The following is a 10,681-nucleotide window of genomic DNA, read 5'->3' as shown; positions in this document are numbered from 1 at the left end:
CTAAACCTAAACCTAAACCTTAACCTAAACCTAAAACCTAAATGTATTCTCGAATCCCTAAACCTAAACCTACACCTAATCCTAATCTCAACTCCCTAACCTAAACCTAAGCCTAAACTTGAAAACCCAAACCTAAACCCGATTTTCTAAACCTAAACCTTAACCTATTCTCAATTCCTTAGACCTTTATCTTGTAACCTAAACCTAAGCCTAAAGCTATACCTAAACCTGTAACCTATAACTTAAACCTAAACTTAAAACTTATTGCTTATAAGCTAAACCTAAACCTAAACCTAAACCTTAACCTAAACCTACACTTAATCTTAATCTCAACTCCCTAATTCAAACCTAAACCCGATCCCGAACTCGAACCCGATTTCCTAAACCTAAACGTTAACCTATAACCTAACATAAACCTAAACCTATTACCTGCACTTATAACCTAAACCTATAACCTAAACATAAGCCTAAAACCTAAACCTAAACCAAAAATCGAAATGTATTTTCAAATCCTTGAACCTAAACCTATACCTAATTCTAATCTCAACTTCCTTACCTAAACTTAAACCCGATCCCGAACTCGGACCCGATTTCCTAAACCTAAACCTTAACCTATTCTCAATTCCTTAAAGCTATAACCTATATACAACCTATAACTAAAACCTAAACCTTAACCTAAACCTATAACCTAAGCCTAAACCTAAACCTAAACCTAAACCAAAACCTATAACCTAAACCTTAACTTATAACCTATAACCTATAACCTAAACCAAAACCTGTAACCTAAACCTTAACTTATAACCTATAACCTATAACCTATAACCTAAACTTATAACCTAAAACCTAATCGTAAACCTAAACCTAAAACCTAACACCTAAAACCTAAACCTAAACCTATTTTAATGATTAGTTTTATTTTTAAAAAGTACTCACTTTTTTGGAAGAAGTTTATGCAATTCTTCATGATTCTGAATTATAATGTTTTATTGGTTTAATTTTTTTTTTCAGGTGAAAGACAGAGAAATTGTTGCTGATTTTTTTTCTTTTTTTTTATTTATAATGTTAAACTTATATGTATTTATGTGTGGATGAATGTAATGTGGATAAGATTGCTTGTGTTTGGATGGATGTAGTTTATGTTTGGATGAATGTAGTTTATGTTGGATTTACGTAGTATGGGTTTAGATGGATGTAGTTTATATTGGATTTACGTAGTTTATGTTTAAATGAATGTGAATGTGAATATGATGAAATATATTATATAACAGGTGTATATTAGGAAGAATATGATGATGTAACAGGTATATATTGACCCTCTTATAAGAGACGGTCCATGACAGTCCTTTTTAAGGACGGTCCATGACCGTCCTTTTAAAGGATGGTCTGCGGTCCGACGGCCCATAAGAGACGGACGATGACAGTCCTTTAAAGGCTCATCAGAGACGGTCTACGACAGTCTTTTTTAAGGACGGTCCATGACTGTCCTTTTAAAGGACGGTCGATGGCCGTCCTTTAAAGGCTCATAAGAGACTGTCCGAGACCGTCCTTTTTAAGGACGGTTTACAACCGTCCTTTTTTAGGACGGTCCATGACCGTCCTTTAAGTAATACGACACGTCAAAATTTGACGGCCCTTGTGACGGTCCATGACCGTCCTTTTTGGTCATTTGAGACGGTTTTGGACCGTATTTTTTTCGCAGTTTTGGCGTAGTGAGTATAATGTCCACAAATAAGAAGAAAATGAACAAAATAAAAGAAAAAAGAAAATCTTTGATTGAATGAATGATACCTTGTTGTATTGCTCCTGCAACGAGCTGTCAGCACCTTCGGAGCCCGAACCTAATGCCTTTGCATTGCATTGCCAGAAGGTACCAGATGGGTCCGTGTAGTATCTGCATATCACAATTTCTAAGTGCAGAAAAACTAAAAAGCAAAAAAACTGAAACTAGCCATTCTAAAATTCAAAGTCAGAAGCATATAAAAAAGCATAACCTCCTAATGTAGACTATATATTCCCAATGACCAATAGTTGTGGTCCTTACAGAAGACCAAGAGATCAAAGTAAAAGGTTGATACTTACAAACTAGGCCCATCCTCATCATGACCAGCGAATAGAAGCGAAGACTCCAAAAGGCTGCTTTCAAATTTCCACAGGCTTCACAGCAAGCTCTTGTTTTCAAAAATGGAAACCACCTGCTTAAAAATGAGTACTCAAAAACAATTTGATAGAAAATCGAATGTCGAAGTTGAGTAATGAAAAGGACTCTAAAATATTTATGTCACTAAAAGAAGGTAGGATCACTCAAAGGGAAGTAGTTCCCATCCACACAAGATCCCAAACTATATGCAAAGAAAAAATGAGAATAGGAAATCATTAAGCAATTCAAGAGTAAATTACAGACCTTAATTCAGTCTGAGATAAGTTTAAGGTTTATATTGTATGGAGGATAATTTACGGTATTACCATACATTAGCAAGAACAATCAATAGAAAAGCAAAGTAATAAATTAATAATATAAGCCAAGAAAATTTCACCTGTGCAACTTCCACTAGCACCAGAAGAATACCCTACAATGTTTCCAATAGCCATCCATGAGCAAAATATTGCATTTGCTGCATTTTTTTGGTCAGGCCCTGTCACAACATAAATAAATCTTGTAGCACATTCTTCAAAAACATTGTGATATGGTGTAACTTATTTTTCAAGGAGTAAATATATGTAAGAAAAAAAAATAATAAAGAAAGAAAGAAAGTTGATCAATCCTGCAAAGACTGTAATGGTAGCACTAATTCACCTAAGAGATCAGCCAGAAGAGCAGGAGCTGGACCCTACAATGGAAACAGTACCAGGAAGTCAACAGACATCCAAACAAGATGTTAAACATTAGAAGATGATTTATGCATGGTAGTAAATGTCATCGTATAAAGTAGATTAAACATAGAAGGCAGCACAACTATTTCAACAAGCTTACTTGCACTGTATTGTTAGCCAAATCCAGCATCCAGAAACCAATGATAAAAACAATAGCTATTAAAACTCACAGCGATAGAGATCATGAGGGATCCAACTAAAATAAATGGTCATCTTCTTCCATATTTTGAGTAGCATTTATCACTTCAAATACCAACACATGGTTGAACCTGCACGAAAGGAGCAGGCATGCACATGAATTACAAATGAAACTACTCATGAGAAGATGGCAAAAACATTGTATATACTACTGTCTGGAAACATAAGCTATTAATAAAGACAGAAAAACCATGATAACAGCACACCAAAGTCCAAATCCAACTGTTGAGGGTCAAATATTGCATATCAGACCCAGTTGTTGCCTAGATTTATGAACATGGTACCATTTAATAGCCCATTTTAATCATGTTTCTGTTGCAAGGTGGAATTGCGAGCTGGGACTGGATCGGGATGCTAAAAGCATGGAATTAACGTTCCGAAGATACCAGAGCAAGGGACACACTCCAGAGAACCAAGACTGAAGAATTTACATGCCAGGGATCCGAGAAAATCAAGTCATTTACGTTAAAGAGGCCCGAAATTGGTGAAGAATGCAAGATCACATAGTTCCCACCATCTGATTGGCTCAAAACTGCATGCATGGCCTGAGGGCCATAAATTAACCGTACATATCAAATTTCAGCCCTCAGATCACTATGGAAGTGACCCAACAGTTAGATCAGCCCATAGAACAGCGATTTGGGGCCCACCGGATCTCTGGATAAGCTTCAAACTTGGGCTCAACCCCTTAAATGTGCTAGCAGATCGGATGGATGGAGCAGATTGCATCTGAAGCAATGAAGTAGACCCCATGGGAAGTAGCAGTGCATAGTGCACAAGTGCACTCTCGTTGCACCGGACCAGCCTGTTCGGTCCAAGTCGGTTTGACTGACCATATCCAGAAACGGAAGCTCCGTTTTTGTTGGCGTGAAACAGGGGGCCGTTGGATCGTTAGTGGCCTCCATCATGGCCCATGAAAAAGATCTGAACCGTCCATCATGTAGAGGCGCTAGTTTTGGTCAGCACCATGCTTACTATTTTCAGCCATACACGCACACGTGCCGGCCACAACAATCACAAGAAATTCATTTACAGCCATTGGAGCAAGATCACTTCAGTGGGCCACATCTATAGACATTCAAAACTGACCATTCCTGACCGAAATTTCGAGGGGAATCTGGTAGACGGAGTGGATTTCCCAAAAGTTATCTTGAGTGGGCCCCACCAGTACATCAGTGTAAGTCGATTTACGCAGGCCCTGTTGTGCGCGCGACCAAAGTTCCGGGCCATTTTTGCAACCGTGGCGAAGATCGGTCTGTCCATATGAACGGCTCGAATTACTCCTGCGGTGTGGCCGATCAAAGCCATGAAGACTGAACGAAGCAGATCGTCCGTTCAGATCATTACACGGCGTTAAAATAGGGGAAAGTACGGACGTGAATCTGCTGCTGCGTAAGCTGACTTACGCAGGGACAGCGTAAGCTCTCCACGACTAGAGTTCTACACCAGTCGACTCCTGCTGCTGATATAAAAGGAAAGAGAGAGAGAGAGAAGAAGGGGGATTGTTTTTTTTGGCAGGGATCCACGTCAAGGAGGGAAGCACCTGGAGAGACTTTTGGACGGAAGTTTTGGAGCAGCCGTGAACAAGAAGAGAGTATTATTTTTTTTTCTTTTTATTTGTTTTATTATTATTATGAGATCTAGTCCAATCATGTTGGGCTAAAACCTCTTAGCTAGGGCTAAGAGGTGAAGCCTGTAGTGAGATGGGAGATTCTATTCTATGCTTTTAATGTAAACTCATGAACTGAATTTGTTTTTAGTTGATTATGGAAGGAATGTGTTTAGTCTTTAATGGTCTATTGTGACTGAAATTACAATGGGCCTGCAATGGCTTTGAATATTTCTTTTTCCCCTTTTTATGATGTCAGGGAGCCCTGTTGTTCACTATCGTCTCCTGGGCATGTAGGATGATGGTACCCTTCCTAACCTTCATAGCATGTTGATTGGTTGGTGATTAGTTTAATTCTGTTGTTTACTTTATCTCCTGGGCATGGTTTGGTGATGGAATCCATTCTAATTCATATACCTTTCATTTCTTGAAAACTATATCAAAGGAAGTCTAGTTGATTTCCATGATTTTTGAAGCAGGCATAAGATCTCCCTGATCTCTACAAGTGGATCCTCTGAATCCCTAGTTTCCTTCCTCTGAATTCCTTAAGTTTTAGATAATTATTCCACAATTATTCCCTAAATTCTATTGGATTTAGATTACATCTTTTTGTTAGTTCTATATCTAGTTAGTTTCAGATCACGTACAAGTTTCAGTCCCTGTGGATTCGACCTCGGTCTTACTGAGTTTATTACTACATCACAACCCTACACTTGGGGAGTGAACAAGTCTTTGGCGCTGTTGCCGGGGACTGACGGCTACGATTTTCTGAAATTAATTAGTTTTAGAATTAGTTTAAGATTAGGATTTTTCTAACTATAGGTCTAGGTTTTTCTGATTTCTAGAAACTAATCTGTTTTTGTTGTTTTGTAGGATCCTGACATGAGTTTCTAAATTGGTAATTCCTTCCTAAATTCCTCTACTTTTTCTACTTTTAAAATTAGGGTTTGAATTTTAGAAATTTTCTAATTCTAGTACTTTCCTATTTGTAGGAAATAGTTTATTTTTAGGAACTTTTCTCTGTTATTTTTAGAAACTAAGTTATTCCTTTCCCTTTTTAGAAATTAACTTTCTATTTTTATCTTAACTTTCTAATTCTAACTCTTTTAGAATCTAATTTTGTTTCCTAATTTTCTACTCATAGAATTTTTGTTTAGAAACTAACCTTCCTATTGTGTAGGCTTTTAAGATAGAAATTTCTAATTCGGTAAGCTCTTTCTCTCCTTTCTATTTTTCAGATCTCTTTTAGTAACGTACTTTCTAAGTTTAGGACTTTCCTAATTTATTTTAGAAATTTCCACTTTCCTTTAGGAATTTCTTCTTTTAGAAACTAGTTTACTTCTATCTTTCTTTTTAAGGATCTGACTTGTTTTGTTTTCTTTTGCAGGTTTTTAACTTAGGGACTCCAGTTTGGTAACTTCTTTCCAACCCTCTCTTTCTTTTTAGATTTTCTTTTCTCTTGACTGAAGGAGGATTGGTTGAGGGGTTGACTATCCATCGCAGGACTAGACACCACTCGAAATCCCCTGAGTTAACTGAAGTTATGGCCGAAGACCAACCTCCTCTACTTCCACCCAGGGTGGAGGATACCCAAGATGAGAATGAGGTACATCAGGCACCCCCGCCTCGTACTTTACGAGATTATCTATAACCGACGGGAGTGAGTACGCCCTCATGCATGATTTTTCCTGAAAACACAGGACAAATGGACATCAAGCCAGGAGTTATCCAACTCCTTCCCAAATTCCATGGACTTGAATCAGAGAGTCCATATTTACATTTGAAAGAGTTCGATGAGATTATAGCTACATTATGTTTTCCTAATGTATCTGAGGATACAATCAGGCTGAAACTCTTTCCTTTTTCCTTAAAAGAGAAAGCTAAGACGTGGTTACATTCACTGCGTCCTAGATCCATTGGCACATGGAACGACATGCAGAGGAAATTCATAAAAAAATTCTTTCCACATCATAAAACGATTACCCTCAGAAAAGCAATCATGAACTTTGCCCAAAAGGAAGATGAAAGATTCTTCCAATGTTGGGAAAGGTTCAAAGATTTGGTCAGTTCATGCCCACAACATGGATTTGAAACGTGGAGCATTACAAATTTTTTCTATGATGGACTAACATCTTCCATGCGCCAAATGGTCGAGACAATGTGTAATGGAGAGTTTATTAATAAAGATGTCGACGAGGTATGGGACTACCTCGACAGTCTGGCTGAAAAAACACAATCTTGGGACTATTACCCAAAATCAAACACCACGTCTAGGCCGACTCAATTAAAGGAGAAAGGTGGATTATATCTCTTAAAAGAAGAGGATGATCTCAAGTGTAAAGTGATTACGCTCATAAGGAAAGTTGAGGCCATGGAAGGAAAGAAGGATAAGGTTAATGAAATTGTTTGCGGCATCTGTGATTGCAACATTTATACAACTGAAAATTGTCCTACAATACCCGCCTTTCGAGGAGTGTTGAATGAACAAGCTATGCCTTAAACAACTATCAAAGACCTTTTACTGGACCTAACTCAAATACATATAATCCTGGTTGGAAAAATCATCCAAACTTTAGTTGGAGGAATGGACAAACGGGTACTCCTCAAGGTTTCTTCAATTAAAATCCAAATCAAGTGAAACCTTAAGAGGAACCGGTTCAAAATTCCATACAAGAGCTAGCTTAGGCAATGCGGGGAATTACAGATTTTATGCAAAAGATAGATTCTCGTATGACGGTTATAGAAAAGGGGATGCTTCCTGCACAACCTCTCCCCAATCCTAAACCGCAGTACGAGATTAATGATCCTAACTCTTCAAATTAGATGGGGCACGCTAAATCTATCACCACTCTTAGGAGTGGAAAGATCATTGATAAAACTCTTCCGGTTAGGCCCGAAAAGCCTCAAGAACCAGAAAAGGACAACAATGATGGATCTAGTGATGCCCCACAAAAATTAGAACCGGAACTTCTAGAGAAGCCAGTTGCTCTGTTCCCCCAACGGTTGGTTTCACCAAAACCTCTCTCTAACTCTCAGAATATCCTAGAGGTGTTGAAACAAGTGAAAGTCAACATTCCTCTACTTGATGTCGTGAAACAGATTCCTTCATATGCCAAATTTTTGAAAGACTTATGCACGACCAAAAGACGGCAAAGTATTCAAAAGAAAATTTTCTTGGCTGAGAAAGTGAGTGCCATCCTAAAGCAAGACGTGCCACAGAAATTCAAAGATCCCGGAAGCCTAACCATATCATGTGTAATCGGGAACCATCGAATTGATCACGCACTTCTTGACTTAGGAGCGAGCATCAATCTGATTCCCTACTCGGTATACAAACAGTTAGGTTTGGGTGAATTAAAACCCACCCTAACCACACTACAACTTGCTGATTGCTCTGTTCGTGTACCAAGAGGGATAATTGAGGATGTGTTGGTCCAAGTTGATAGATTTTACTACCCTGTAGATTTTATCATCCTGGACACCGAACCCATCAATAACATAAGCACTCAGATCCCCGTCATTCTTGGCCGCCCATTCCTTGTCACTTCAAATGCAATTATCAATTGTAGGAATGGTGTCATGACTATGTCTTTTGGGAATATGACATTAGAGTCAAATATCTTTTTCAATAACGGCGGAAACTTAGATGAGGATGACGATTTCCACGACATTAACATGATTGACTCTTTCGTGGAAGATACGACACCTCTAACCTTATCCTCCGACCATATAGAGTCGTACCTGGCCCACGCCCATGATTTTGATGATGACATGATTAGGGAGACGTGCGCCTTGCTTGATACTGCACTGGTACTTGAAGTTAACCGGTGGAGGCCACAATTTGAAGAATTACCACAAACCGATGTAGTGCCTCTACCGTCTAACCTCAAGCCGCTGAAGCTTGACCTAAAACCTTTGCCCTCTGATTTGAAATATACCTATTTAGGTCAAGATGAGACATACCCGGTGGTGATCTCTGCCCACCTAGAGAAAGAACAGGAGAGTATGCTCATATCTACTCTCATTGAGCATAAAGGAGCCTTGGGATGGACGATAGCGGACCTCAAGGGAATCGATCCCTCGATTTGTACTCACCGCATATATCTTGAGGATAATGCAAAAATCGCTCGACAACCACAACGTAGACTAAATCCAAACATGAAGGAAGTGGTTAAGGCCGAGGTTCTTAAACTATTGGACGTGGGTATCATATACCCTATATCTGATAGTCAATGGGTGAGTCCAACTCAAGTAGTCCCTAAGAAGTCCGGAATCACCATCGTAGCCAATGCTAATAATGAACTCATGCCAACTAGAGTCACTACTGGTTGGAGAATGTGCATTGACTACAGGAAGTTGAATACCGTCACGAGGAAAGACCACTTTCCTTTACCATTCATTGATCAGATCCTGGAAAGGTTAGCTGGTCATTCCTATTACAGTTTCCTTGACGGGTATTCGGGCTACAACCAGATAGAGATAGCCCCTGAAGATCAGGAAAAGACCACATTTACATGTCCCTACGGCACCTTTGCCTACCGAAGGATGCCATTCGGACTATGTAATGCCCCTGCCACCTTTCAGCGATGTATGCTTAGTATCTTTTCTGATATGGTGGGGCAATATCTAGAGGTCTTCATGGATGATTTCTTTGTTTACAGTCCATCTTTCAGCAAGTGCTTAGAAAGTCTTAAATGTGTGCTGAAAAGATGTGAAGAAAAGAACTTGGTACTTAATTGGGAGAAGTGCTATTTCATGGTTCAGAAGGGAATTGTCCTTGGACATATCATCTCGTCCAAGGGAATCGAGGTAGATAAGGCAAAAATCGATCTTATCTCTAACCTACCTCCACCCAAGAACATCAGAGACGTGCGATCCTTCTTAGGACACGCAAGATTTTACAGGCGATTCATAAAGGACTTTAGTCTCCTCTCTCGTCCTTTATGTAATCTTCTTCAAAAGGATGCTCCGTACGAGTGGACTGAGCAATGCTAGGAAGCTTTCACCAAGCTTAAGGGCACGTTAACCACTACACCTACCATGCAGCCACCCAACTGGAGCCTTCCTTTTGACTTATGTGCGACGCTTCTGATTATGCTCTTGGAGCGGTTCTAGGCCGGAGAAAGGATAAGAGACCCTACGTTACCCATTACGCGAGTAGGACTTTAAATCCGGCCCAAGTGAACTACTCAACTACTGAAAAAGAACTCTTAGCCATAGTGTTCACCTTGAACAAATTTAGGTCCTATCTGATCGGATCCAAGATCATTATCTATACAGATCATGCGGTATTGAAGTATCTTCTTTCTAAGAATGATTCTAAGCCCCGCCTGATACGATGGATCCTTCTACTCCAAGAATTTGATTTGAAAATTAAAGATAAAAAGGGAGTAAAAAACGTTGTGGCCGATCACCTTTCTCGCCTTAATACCTCTGATTCCCTTGAAACGACCCATATCAACGACATGTTTCCTGATGAACAACTGTTCCGAGTCTCCCATTCACCTTGGTTCACTGATATTGCTAATTATCTTGCTACAGGTGCCATACCGACATAGTGGACTGCGCAAGATAAGAAGAAATTCTTCACCGAGGTGCACAACTTTTTCTGAGATGATCCTTATTTATTTAAATATTGCCCAGACCAAATCCTAAGGAGATGTATATCAGACGATGAGCATCAGAGCGTCATCTCCTTCTGTCACTCACAGGCCTGTGGTGGTCACTTTTCTGCTAAAAAGACCACGGCCAAGATTTTGCAGTGTGGCTTTTACTGGCCCACTATGTTTAGGGACACTCATGAGTTTTGCAAAGCTTATGAGTGTTGTAAGAAATTGGGAGCATTGTCCCGTCGAAATATGATGCCTTTAAATCCCATCCTTATCATTGAAGCATTTGATTGCTGGGGCATCGATTTCATGGGACCATTCCCCCAATCGTTTGGAAATCTGTATATTTTGCTCGCCGTGGATTATGTCACTAAATGGGTCGAAGCGATTCCAT

General features: G+C 39.4%; 1 long non-coding RNA gene and 1 other non-coding gene across 2 annotated transcripts; both read right to left on the bottom strand.

Annotated features, from left to right (window-relative positions):
* Window positions 1-1,799: 1,799 nt before the first annotated feature.
* On the bottom strand, window positions 1,800-3,286 carry LOC131250846 (uncharacterized). The gene is made up of 3 exons (XR_009173476.1): window positions 3,042-3,286; window positions 2,535-2,828; window positions 1,800-2,192 (listed from the first exon to the last, which is right to left on the bottom strand). It is a non-coding gene; the product is annotated as an uncharacterized LOC131250846 (long non-coding RNA).
* Window positions 3,287-6,659: 3,373 nt separating this feature from the next.
* LOC131252374 (small nucleolar RNA R71) lies at window positions 6,660-6,766 on the bottom strand. Its single transcript, XR_009174398.1, has one exon. It is a non-coding gene; the product is annotated as a small nucleolar RNA R71 (small nucleolar RNA).
* Window positions 6,767-10,681: the final 3,915 nt, after the last annotated feature.

The sequence above is a fragment of the Magnolia sinica genome, chromosome 7 (genome assembly GCF_029962835.1).
Source record: "Magnolia sinica isolate HGM2019 chromosome 7, MsV1, whole genome shotgun sequence".
In the NCBI taxonomy this organism is placed as follows: Eukaryota; Viridiplantae; Streptophyta; class Magnoliopsida; order Magnoliales; family Magnoliaceae; genus Magnolia; species Magnolia sinica.
Note: the sequence above shows the minus strand (reverse complement) of the source record. Positions and strands in the feature narration are given on the sequence as shown.